The sequence below is a fragment of the Canis aureus genome, chromosome 18 (assembly GCF_053574225.1).
Source record: "Canis aureus isolate CA01 chromosome 18, VMU_Caureus_v.1.0, whole genome shotgun sequence".
NCBI lineage: Eukaryota > Metazoa > Chordata > Mammalia > Carnivora > Canidae > Canis > Canis aureus.
The window spans coordinates 40,173,747-40,187,165 of NC_135628.1; the positions used below are offsets into that span (position 1 = coordinate 40,173,747).

The following is a 13,419-nucleotide window of genomic DNA, read 5'->3' on the forward strand; positions in this document are numbered from 1 at the left end:
CAGGCAAAAGCCAAGGCACCTGAGGGGGAAGGGATCGATTAAAGAGATCAATTTTTTTTTTTTAAGATTTCATTTATTTATGAGAGAAAGAGAGAAAAAGAAAGAGAGAAAGAGGAAAGAGACAAGCAAACTCCCTGCATAGCTGGGAGCCTGATTTGTGGCTCCATCCCATGATCCCCGAGATCATGCATGACCTGAGCCAAAATCAAGAGTCAGATGCTCAACTCAGCCACCCAGACACCCCAAAGAGGTCAATTCTTTAATCAATAGTTTCATATTATGACGTTTTATTTTGCTACAAAAGCTTGAATAATAAATATTGAGATGATGAGAGCTCCCTGTATGTTATGATTCCTATTTTACAGATGAGAGAACTGAGGCCCACAGAAGTCAAATAATATGCCAATGGACCATACAACTATTAAGTGATAGAACTAGTATTTGAAGGCTTTTAATCACTGAGGTGTTTAATCAACTAAGCAATGTAGGGATGTTTTCAGTTGTTGATTGGGGGTAAGTCACCATCACAAATTTACAAAACATGGAGAAAGTTCATAATTCCCCTACTGCTTGCTAACTTGTAAGTATTCTTTTCCCTAACTTCTAAAAGTATGAAGACTTAATTTTCACCCTTTCTCCCCTAATATGTGTAATTAATGCGTCTAAAGACTGTCAGCTCAACCCACAAATCTTGATATAACAATCTTTTCATTGTCCCATAAATTATTTAAAAGTATGCTTTTAAGTTCCTAAACAGAGAAGGATGACTATGTTTTGGCTATTCATTTTTCATTTTATTGCACTGAGATTTGGGAATATTATCTACATGACATAGAATCTAAGCCAACCACTCACTATTAAGACTTACTTTGGAAGCATTATGTGGTCAGTTTTTGTAAATGATGTACATGTGTTAAAAAGAATGAATGTAGGTATAGGATTCTACATATTAGATCAAACTTGTTAATTTTTCTGAAACGTCTAAATCTTTACAATTTTTCATTTGCTTAATCTATTAATTACAGAAAGAACTACATTAACGTCTTACAATGTGATTATGGACTTGTTGATTTTTCATTGTAATTTTGCCAATTGTTTTTATTATTTAAAGTTTATTATTTTTAAGTTTAGAACTTTGTATCTTCTTGGTGATTTTGTTCCTTCTCAGTATACAGTATGCTTTTTCCCTAATATATATATATATATTTAAAATGTATTTAAAGACTATTTTGTCAGATATGTTAGAACAGCTTTCTTTTTATTAGTGTTTTCCTGGAATAATTTTTCCATCCTTAGTTTCAGCTTTTCCATGTCATATTTTAAGTGTATTTATTGTAAGCAATGGATAGAATTCATTTTTAAAAAATTCATTCTGTCTCTTAGCTGACAAATTTATTTACATTTATTATGACTATGGATATATAGATAGATAGATAGATTTTTGTTACCTTTAACATTCTATTTAACTCCCTTTTTGTTTCTTTTACTCATTTTCAGTGTTCTATTTAATTGATAGTTTATTTTATCCATCACAGTCCCTTATTTAAAAGTTATATATTCTATTTTGCTTCCTTTAGTGGTATTTTTAAACTTTAAACATGAATTCTTGATATTACAATATCTAAATTCAGCCAATATTTTACTCTTGGAATACTCCAAACTTGAATTTTTGACATTCTATTATTTTCTAGTATTTTTGTTTCTCTATCTTCAAATTTGTTTTTACTGTCATTGCAAATGCTTTGATATATCCACATATTTATGAATGTGGTTGCTCACCAATGTTTCTTTTGTCCATTCTTTCTTCATGAATTCAATTTCCTTCTTTATGAAGCATATCATTTGTAATTCTTTTTAGCAGGATTTTTTATCCCGTTTGGGGGTGGTAATTTATTATCTCCAGTTTGGGGTTATTTTTGCTCACTCTCACTCACTATGAATGCCTTCCTTATGTACTGTGTAATTTTTTTTTATCATTAATTCTCTTTTTTAGCATGACTTTTTTCTCTATGAGAACCCCATATGGATTTCATTGTGAGAGTGTCCCTTCTAAAGTGCTAGATTCTTGGCATTAAGTTAGAGTACTTTTGCCTTAGGGTCAATTTTTATATAAATTCTTCAATCTGGGGTTGATAGTTTAATCTATTAGGGTAGGCTAAATTTGGACTCTGTATCTATTTGAGGCACAAGTCTATAGTATTAAATTAACAGATCTTTTTAAATTATCAAGTTTTTTGGTTTGATTTCTCAATGCAGAACCCAGGCAGAAATATATGCATAAATGTATCTATTATCTCTCTTTTCTAAGAAACAAATTTCTTTAATAGTCCACCCTTTAACTGAGGTACAGCACTTTTAGGGCATCTGCTTTGTGTGGGAAACAGTTCCAGCTTTCTTTCTCATTTGTACCCTGTATTAGTCAGCTTGGGCTGCCATAACAAAATGCCCTCAACTGGGTGGCCCACATAATATAAATTTATTGTCTCACAGTTAGGGAGTCTGGAAGTCTGAGAGCAGGGTGCTGGCAGAGTGGGGCTCTGGTGATGACTTCCCTGGCTTGCAGATGGCTACATTCTCACTGTGTCCTCCCATGGCCAAGACAGAAAGAAAGCTCTCTGATGTCTCTTTATGAAAGGGCATTAATCCCATCAGACCAAGGCCCCACCCTCATGACCTCACCTAATCATAAATATCTTTGAAGGCCCCTACTTCAAATATCACCATAATGGAGGGTAGGGCTTTAGCATGTGAATGAGGGGAGGAGAACAACATTTAGTCCCTAACAGTCTTTGTCTTCCATCCATCTTGGACATCCGAACTAGGCTTCTAGTTTATCAAGAGCAAGCCCTGATCCTCACCCATACTCTGTTGCTGCAACAGTTTCTACCCTTAGTCCACTACTATCCTGTTCCCACCATTATTTCTGGAACCTAGGGACTTCATTTGCTTTCTTTGAATCAACTATCTAGGATATTTAGGGTTTTTCAAGTCTCCTAGTATTACCTTATTACCAGAACTGGAAGTCTCTCACATCTGGTCTTTATCTATCATTTGCGTGACCTAAACAAGTCTTCTGAATTTCCATTCCTTTCCTATTAAAAAAAGGATGATGCACGCAAGTATAATTTTCATTCATCTCACACAGTAATTCTGAGAAAGAGCAATTAGAGATAGCAATATGTTGCAAATTAAAAATGTTAAATATAGCAAAAGCAAATAGAGATTCTCTAATAATGCATTTTAATTATAATGCATTGATAGAACACATTTTATCTGAGGATATTAAAGTGTATTATAACTACATTATAATTCCTTGAAGAGACTATGAATGTTTCCACCCCAGCAACCGTAGAACAATAAAAGATCATTTGAGATTTGATTGTAAATTAAGTATTATTGACTCCCTTTTTAAAGATTATAAGTACAATTTCTAGAATGTTATACTATTGGTGCAGAGAAGGGCATTTTTCTCAGGATGTGAGTTGAATAATTACAGTAGTTTATTTCAAAGATGCACCCTACAGGGTAAGTAGTTCTGAGAAAAGTGAGAAGGAATTAAATATACAAACAATCTTGGCTGGAGGCAGTATAAACATTGGGAATTGGGGGCCCTGGGGGACCTTTAGTATCTTGCTATATCCCAATGGCTCTGGGGCAGATCATATTCTCCCAGTGCCTTTCTTTTTCCCTCTAAAAAGAGAGGAAAAAAACCCAAGATCATTGAAAAGATTATTTACTATCAACCATGAGGTCAAACCTAGCCAAGAAGGTGAATGAGAAACTGAGTGGACCTTCTTCATAATTGACAAAAGGCAGAGTCTGGAGGCTTCGATCCATAGTAAGATTAATCTTTCAAAGAACAGGGCTAAACATCATGAAATCAAACTGGCTTCCACGGTGTCCTCCAGAACAGAAATTAGATCAAAGCCATACCTCTCTTCAGGAATAGTTAAGACTTGTCATTAATGAGGAATTTACAAAACAATGTGGGAAAGGAGGCGATACTGGATGTGAAGGCCTGCTTATCAGAGCCCACAGTCACGCTTCCCGCTGGTACTTGAGGGATGGGTCTTCACTGCAAATACTGAGGGGTGACAATTAGCTAACTACAAGGCCATATCGGTTGCTAAACTATAGAAATACTTCTTCACCGGTTGGTAAAAAGCAGTGCTCCCGAGTGTCCAAAGCACCCTGGCTACTTAGCTTCTCTCGAGTTTCCCTGTACCTTCCGAGACACAGCTCTTCAAAATCAAGATGAAATCCTGGCACAGCACTGCAGAGCCTGTTCTGATAAGACAGTGTGATACCGCTGAGGAAGTGGTTTGCATGTTGTTCCGGCCCAAGTTCGCAGCTCTGAATCAAATCAGAGCCTCCACATTCCAACTTTTAGCTTTCAATGCATGTAGCATAACAATCTGATTTTGTGGGGGCTCCAGACTTTGGCTTGAAAGGCCTCTTTTTGACTTTTTCTTTTCCTGATCATCATTTTTGCAATATCTAAATATTAGTAGATCCTAGAGTTTTAGATTTCACACATGGAATGCATAAACTCTTAAATATTTTGCTGGCTGATATAATCCCTATCAATTTTTTATCTGGCCAAGTAAAGAACATTACTTTTTAAAAAATCATCTTCCGTCACCGTATTCCACAAGGAAAGGGCAGAAGGACACAAATTCAGAATGAAATTCCTAAAGAACTCATGAAAGACTCCTGTTGTCTCTGTCTCTCATTCTACCACAGACTGGTGAGAATTTAACCATGGACTGGCAGTGATCAGCTGTATTTGCAAACCTGTACTGTACTCCAATTACTCATCAATTTCCGAGCTTAGCCCTAGTGAAGCTCCCCAATTCAACTGTTTCATTTGCTCATATTTTGGTACTACAACCCATGGGCGGCACCCTGACTTTAAAGGATAAAATGAAGACAGTCTTAGTACTGGTAATGTCCTGTCACTTCCTCCCACACTGCTAGAGATGAACAGATGCTCTACAATTCTAACATTCATGTCTGGTTCTCTGTCCTGAGGCTGGCCTGCATCCAATATTTTGTAGCCTATCCTTTTCTCCTTTCTATGCAACATATTGGCATTGTGCACTTATTTACGTGTGTGTTATACAATAATATTGGAGTCTTCTGGTAACATGAATTGCTCAATAACAATCTGCAAATAGGTAGGTAGGCCCAATACCAGGCAAGCTAGTCAAAGCCTTTGCTATAGATAATATTTCACTGGCTTTAAATAAAAAGTACCTGTAAGGAAGGACCTTTCATCTCTGTACATTATAGAATGAACGTTTCTAATGCATATTATATAACTACAGAAAAAAGATTTTATCTGACACTTGATAATTTTACCAAACTTATGAGGAGGAAAGAAAAGGCTTTAGTAGCAAAACAGAAAGGCATAATTGATTACACTATTAAGAAGCTGTTACAACATGAAACAAACATCATAAGATCGTAAGAAGACTCAGCTAATAATGTATTTCTGACATCAATAAAATTAGTTGTTTTTCATCTGGGTTGTGAAATTTCTGATTTGTTTTAGCCTCACGTATTATTCTATTATGGCGTGATGATTCTCATTATGCTTCCCTAAGCCCTATCAACAGATAGAGTCTAGACTCTAATTATCTCTATATTTAGTCAAAATAGTCAGGCTTCATCTGTTTCCAGAACAGTTAATGTATTTGGCTCATTACTCCGAAAACACTGAGTACAATTTAGCTCACTAAAAATGCGTTCTGCATTAGCTTATGTAAGGAGCATAAAGGTCCACTGTGTGATGAGTTTATTCTTTTCCTGTGGCAGTGAGTCAGGAAATAATAGCTATTATTTTTGATCACTTACCATGTACAGACACCGTGGACACCTTTCATATGCATTATTCACTTAGTTCTCACAACAACAAATTATTATTCTGGTTGTACCTATTTAGAAGCTTACTTAAAGTCATGTACCTAGGAAGTGGTAGATGCAAGATGATCTGATTTTAAAGCCTGAATCTTAACCACTATGCTAGATGAAGTACTTGATTCCAAAGACTCAAACTTTATGCCTCATGTTCACACAGATCACATACAATTATGTCCTCAAAGAGATAAAATGTAGGACTTCAACTCTGACATGACATTACTTTGAACATGAGGATAGCATTAAAAAAATTATTAAAAATAATTCCCTAAATTATTCTTTAGGGAATAATTTATGTGAGATTCTTTTTTTTGCAATAAAAAAAGTTATTCCCCTGTTCGAAATCCTTGAATAAATTGCCATTGCTCTTCATTAAGTATTGCAAAATGTCTGAATTCCTGGACACATGGACTGTCCTCCATTCTAAGCTCCTTTACTATTTCTTTGGTTTAACTGCTTCAGCCTTCCACAGTTCCTCCAGTTTTCCATGTAGCATTCTCCCATCTTCTTCCCTCCAACTCAGATATTCTCTTTTCTCCTACTCATACATCAAGTTTGGTTAAATGTCATTTAAGAGGACTTTCTTGACTTTCTAATCTAAATCAAGTGCCCCTGTACTGTGTTTCCGAAAGATGCTTTGTAGCCATTATCATAGGTTATAAATATATACTTAACTATATACTTGATATCTTCTCTTACTAAAATGCCAGATTCAGCAATATCAGAAATTGTATTAGTCTTGCTCACCACTCGACACTCCTGAATCTCCCGTCCACAAGACTTATCACTAGGAATTATTGAATGATTGAATGAATGAATGAATGAATGGTGATAGATTTTATGCAGTTCTATTGTATTTTCAAGCAGAAGCCAGCTAAGGTTAGTCTGTATCCACGAAACTGAGCAAAGCTGTATGATCATATGGGCTTTTGAGTCTATGTTTCTGGCTCTGGCAGTAGATTGAACATTTTAGTTTATTCCTGAGCCATATCCCTAAAACTGCTATTCAAGAAAATAAAAATAAGTGTAGGACTAACTATTCTCTAGAAGTTGACTATATAATCTTAGAGCATGATGGAAGAAGGGAGACTCTTCCTTATATTTTTGGACCTATAAATCAGAAATGTCACATTTCTTTAATACTAACCACAGTGGTTAAAGAAAGTACACAAAAAGTCTGTTCTTAAGATGGTGGTGATAAATATATATATATGTTTTTAAATTTTTAGACACATTTCTTCTTTGTCATTCAAATAGCCTAAACAAAGCATGTATAAGTAGGATTAAATAATTATATATGGGATTATAGGACCAACAGTATTTTTAGAAAATCTGATAGAAACAACAAGGCACAAGGTGGCTTTGAGACCATTAATTCTTAATACCGAGGTCTATAAATTTTGTACCTTCTCTATGCCCATTACACATAATTTTATGGGAATAAGTGGGCTGAAAGGGGGCACACAGGAAGGGAGAAATGTACTGTTGAAAATCTATTTCATATTGAATACTCTTCCAAGAGAAATTAGCTTTTTTTTTTCATTACAAAGATAATTCACACTCATTATACAAGTTTTGAAAACACTTAAAAATATAAACAGATCATTCAAATCCCAACAATTTCCAGAAAATCTTAGGTAACATATGGTGTATTTCTGTTCAGTCTTTTAGCTGGGTATCTTTTTAACATAGTTGCAATAAATTTGTATCATACAAGATTGATTATAGTTTTTAAAGTTTATCTTTTATGATTTATAAAAGGAAATATGCATGCAATTATAAAATATTCTGAAAGAATAGATAAAATACAGAAAAAAGTGAATATTACCCCATATGTCACACTACCCACAGATAACTACTAATACTATTTTGACGTATGTCTTTGCAATCATTTTTTTAGAATATTTTCTTTAGTTGTTATACCATATTTTATATGTTGATTTTATAGCAGAGTTAACACAGGGATATTCACAGATCCTAGAACGTTGCAACATAATTTCTGAGGGCAGATATTCACTGCCTGTATCATTTTACCTTAGTCTACCCACACGGTTCAATAGAATGAAGCACTCCATAGCACCAGGTATTTTATTTCAAAACTCCCGTTGTTGATTTTCATGAGTGGGCCAATACATAAGATTAGGTTGTCAAATCAGACTCACCTGAAGAGTACTTAACACAGTAACAAGATTAGTAATTTCAAGAGATGGGCAATCAAGAGGCAAAGACAAAGCAGGCAGAGGTCTGGGATGTCAAAAGCTGATGGGTCCTTTCTCCCCACACCAGATATGTATTCTTTGGCCCAGAAAAATGGGTTAGGTTTCAGCTAAGGTTTTGCTGGATCATCTCACAAGGCAGGAGGAGTGCTTAAGTTATGAAATATCTCCATTTGATACTCCAAACACTTAAATAATTTATGTGAGATTCTTTAGGGAACTATGCATTATAGATCTATAGATTCTGGGTTTACTACTAAGTAATCCTTAGCAAGGAAATCCTGCTAAAGCATTCTATAGATAAGAACCCTTTCTTTGGGTAAATATTATTATTCTATTTACCTGGAGTTCCAGTTGACAAGGAGGTTAAATTGGATTCATCTGCCTACTTATTTCTTTCTGGCCAAGTTTGTCCCAACACTTTAAAAGAAAGTGAATGGATCTCAGACAGGATTTTAAGCATTTTCGTTCTCAATGAGCAGTAAGAATAGAGTAAAAAAAAGTTCATGCCATTTAACTCTTCATTCTCCTACACCTAATTCCTGCACAGAAGTAATTTACAGTGAATGCATAGTCAGTGGTTCTGTTTCTCTGGTCTCTTTCTTCCCTACCTTTCTTTTGGAAAAATTCCTAGCCATTTTATCCCCAGATATTGCCTCTAATCTGTTCTTTCTTTCCGATCCCAATTGAACTCCAATAAAAAGTATTTAAGAAACTCATAGAAGATTAACTAGGAGGAAACCTAGGTGATCTTAGGTATGGCCATACATTTTCAGATACAATACTAAAGACACAACCCATGAAAAAGAATAAGTTGGACTTCATTAAAATTAAAAACTTGTGCTCTGTGAAAGACACTGCTAAGACAATGAAAACACAAGCTACAGACTTAGAGGAAATATTTGCAAAAATCATAAAGGACTGTTATTTAATGTATATAAAGAACTCTTAAAGCTCAGCAATAAGAAAATTAACAATCCATTTTAAAAATGGGCAATAGACTTGAACAGACATTTCACCAAAGAAAATACTAAGGTGGCAAATAAGCACATGGAAAGATGCTCCACATCATATATCTTGAGAGAATTATAAATTAAAACAACAGTATGATACTGCTACACATTTATTAGAATGGCCAAAATCCAAAACACTAAAAACACAAAATGCTGGCTGGATGCGGAGCAACATTGTTGGTGGGAATGCAAAATGGTACAGATGCTTTTTGGAAGGGTTTGTAGTTTCTTACAAAAGCAAACATTCTCTTACCATACAATCCAGCAATTGTCTGCCTTGGTATTTACCAATAGTTGAAAGCTTATGTCCACACAAAAATCTGCACACAGATGTTTATAGTAGCTTTATTCATAATTGTCAAAACTTGAAAGCAATCAAGATGTCCTTTGGTAAGTGAATGAATAAACTGGTACATGTCAATAATGGAATATTATTGAACATTAAAAAGAAATAAGCTATTATGCCATAAAAAAACATGGAAGAATCTTAAATGCATATTACTAAGTCAAAGAAGCCAATCTGAAAAAGCTACATACTGTGGGATGACAACTATATGACATTCTGAAGAAGACGAAACTATGGAGACAGTAAAAGAGTCAGTGGTTTCCAGGAGTTAAGGGAGAAGAAAAAGTAAAAAGGCATAGTACAGGGGATTTTTAAGCCACTGAAACTACTCTGTATGATATTATAATAATGTTAGATACATGCCTATTATACATTTGACAAATGTGCAACACCAAAAGTGATCCCTCATGTGAAACTATGGGCTTTGGGTAATAATGATGTGTCAGTGTGGGTTTATCAGTCCTAATAATTGAACAAGTATGGTGTGGGATTTTGACAGTGGAGGAGGCTGTGTATAGGAAATGGGCAGAAATATGTGGGAAATCTCTATACCTTCCACCAATTTTGCTCTGAGCTTAACACTGCTCAAAAAATAAAGTCCATTTTTAAAAAAGTATGCTAAATTTTCTCACTCTAACTTTTGTGACAATTAACTTCTTTTTTATATTTTATATCTTTTTTCTTCTCTGTATTCAATTCTGGAAATCTCTTCTAACCTATATTCCCATTTATTAATTTTCTTTTTAGCTGTGCCTAATCTACATTTAAATCTGTCTTTGGAGTTAAAAAATTTTTAAGTTAATAGACTTTATTTTTTAGAGAAGTTTTAGGTTTACAGAAAAATTGAGTGGAGTACAGAGTTCTCATATACCTCTTCCTCCCCTTCACACAGTTTCCCCATTATTAACATTTCGCATTAGTGTGGTACCTTTGTTACAATTGAGGAACCAATACATTATTATTAACTGAAGTCCATAGTTAAAACATTATTATTAACTAAAGTCCACAGTTCATATGGATTCACTCTTTGTGTCTTGCAGTTTTCTGAGTTTTGACAACTGCATTATGTCATGTATCATCATTACAGTAATGTACAGACTCGTTCTACTGCCCCCCAAAATCCCCTATGCTCCACCTATTCATCCCTCCTTCTCCTCCCTCCATACCTGAGCCCCTGGAAAACACTGATCTTTTTACATATCTATAGTTTTGCCTTTTCCAAAATATCATATTTCAGACTGGCTTCCTTCACTTTGAGATATGCAAGGAACATTCTTACAGGTCTTTTCATGGCTTGATAGCTCATTTCTTTTTAACACTGACTAATATTCCATCATGTGGAAATATCATAGTTTATCTCATGACCTACCAAGGGAAACCTTGGTTGTTTCCAAGTTTTGGTAAGTATAAATAAGCTGCTGTGAACATTTGCATGCAGGTTTTGTGCGGACATAAGTTTTCAATCCATTTAGGTAAATATTTAGGAGTGCAGTTGCTGGATTGTATGGTAAGACGATGTGTAGCTTTCTAAGAAACTGTTAAAACCCTCTTCCAAAATGGCTGTCTCAATTAGCATTCCCACAAGTAGTAAATGAGATTTCCTGTTGCTCCACATACTGGCCAGCCAGTATTTAGTATTATTAATGTTTTGGATTTCAGCCTAGAATTCTAATAGGTGTGTGGTGGTATCTCGTTTTTTTTCGTTTTCAATTCCCTAATAATAGAGGATGTTGAGCATCTTTTCATACATTAATTTATTGTCTGCATGTCTTCTTTGGTGAGGTTTCTGTGAAGATCTTTTGCCCGCTTTTTAATTCTGCTGTTCCTTTCCCATTGTTGAGTTTTAAGAGTTGGTCCATTTAGTTTTAATGCTACTATTATAATTTCTGAAAGTTATATGTGGCTCTTTTAAAAATCTGCTATACTAATTTTTATAGTTTCCTATTCCCTGAGGGTATTTGTAGGTTTTTCCTTTATTTACTTAAACTTACAAAATTGTTATATAATATTTCTTTGTAATTCTCGTCCTTGTCTTATGGCTCTGTTTCTGCTTTTACTTTTTCTCATTCTTAGTACCTTGTTCGCGTATATGCTTTGTGATTTTAGATTGTGGGCTGCATATTGTCCTTGAAATATTATTTTATTTTTTTTCCTTGAAATATTATTTGTGGAGAATCTTTGAGGCCTTGGTCTAAAACCAATTTAAACTAATACTAAGCTAAATTCACAATTTGATATTTTTTGAAGTACTTGGATGATGTGAATGCAGACTGCAAATCTTCACAAGGACCAGCTGGTAAATATAGCTTTGAAGGGCAAAAGGCAATACATCCGTTGTCATGTAAACCCTTCCTGATCTTCCTCCAGGCTTTCTTTTCACGTTCATCGCCCACTCCACATGCATATCAGGGCAACTCAACAATTTGTGAATCTCTGGAACACACTTTATATTTTTCTACTTCTATATTCTTGTATATTGTGTTCTGGAATAGTCTTTTTACTCTTTCTCCCGTAGTCTAATCATGTTGGGTCAAATTCTAAATGTCACTGCTTCTAAAACAACTTTCCTCTTTACGTTATCTTTCTTTTGTCACTAATACTCGCAGCATCTCTTATTTATCAGACCAAATAGCATGAGACTGAAGTTTTTATAGGTCAAAAGTGGTTGTTTGTTGGCAATTTCATAGAATCAACCTAAAACTGAGTTCAACACTTTGTATAAAATCAACACATGCCTAATAGTCGCTTAAATAAAATTTATTTTTACAAAAATAAATGCAATATGGTCTAACAATGGAAGAAGATAAGTCTAGTTTACTAATTTTGGAGTAAGGAACATAAAAATTTATTCTTCTAAATGTATGAAGAATTATGTGATATATATGTATATATATATACACACACACATAATTTTCATATATACATATGAAATTGCTCAAGGAAATCAGAATCATTATGGCTAGAATTCAAAAAAGAATAAGGACAGTGAAACAGAATAACCAATGTTTGCAGATCAAATTCACTTCATAAAGCTGGACAGAAACTGGTAACCTACATATACCCAAATGTACTTTGAACTAATTGAAGCCAGGGACTCTTTAAGAACAAAGTGTTATTATGGCAAAAAGACTATTGAAACATCATATGGTAATTGAAAAATAAAGTCAGGAATTGCAATTTAACTTAAAGGAAATTCTTTAAGAGCTCTCTTGGTATTTCACTTCTTGTTGCTAAAAATCTCCTTTTAGGGATCCCTGGGTGGCTCAGCGGTTTAAGGCCTGCCTTCAGCCCAGGGCGTGATCCTGGAGTCCTGGGATCAAGTCCCATGTCGGGTTCCCTGCATGGAGCTTGCTTCTCCCTCTGCCTGTGTCTCAGCTTCTCTCTCTGTGTGTCTCATGAATGAATAAATAAAATCTTAAAAAAAAAAACTCCTTTTAAAAGCCAAATTAACCAGATTGTCCATTAACATTGACCACATTACCTAGATAATTGCCAAATCTCCATCACACTCAGGCAGTGTGAATGCAACATAATGTGAAAGTAAGGACAACACATCTTGATGCATACCATACCCTTTCTGTACAAACTTCTTACAATTTTTAAAGGAATCCTCTCTGCCATGTCCCTACTGTTACTGAGAACTGCTTTATATTACATAAGCTAGGAAAAGGGCCATTAGCAAGGATTTCTCTGATGCCACACATAAAAGCAATGCCTCTGCATTTGTTATGTAACAAAGGACAGAGTTCAAATATAAATATGAATGGGACTCTTCTAAGATTGTTTTAGTAGTATCTGCAATAAAGATTGAACTGGAAGGCCAAAATCCTCCTCCCTGGGTGAGATGGCTACCTCGCTTGACAGAGCTGTCCTTATGGCTGAGGCTTTTTATCACCAGGGAAACAAAGAATGTGCCATGAGCTCA

The 13,419-nt window shown here is 34.8% G+C and overlaps 1 protein-coding gene and 1 long non-coding RNA gene across 2 annotated transcripts in view; one reads left to right on the forward strand and one right to left on the reverse strand.

The window, feature by feature from the left end:
* The window catches only part of DYNC1I1 (dynein cytoplasmic 1 intermediate chain 1), a 438,502-nt gene that overhangs the window by 377,004 nt on the left and 48,079 nt on the right, over positions 1-13,419 (reverse strand). The gene's annotated exons all lie outside the window — the stretch shown is intronic.
* Positions 1-13,419, forward strand: part of LOC144288879 (uncharacterized) — a 40,124-nt gene that overhangs the window by 10,342 nt on the left and 16,363 nt on the right. The window lies entirely within an intron of this gene.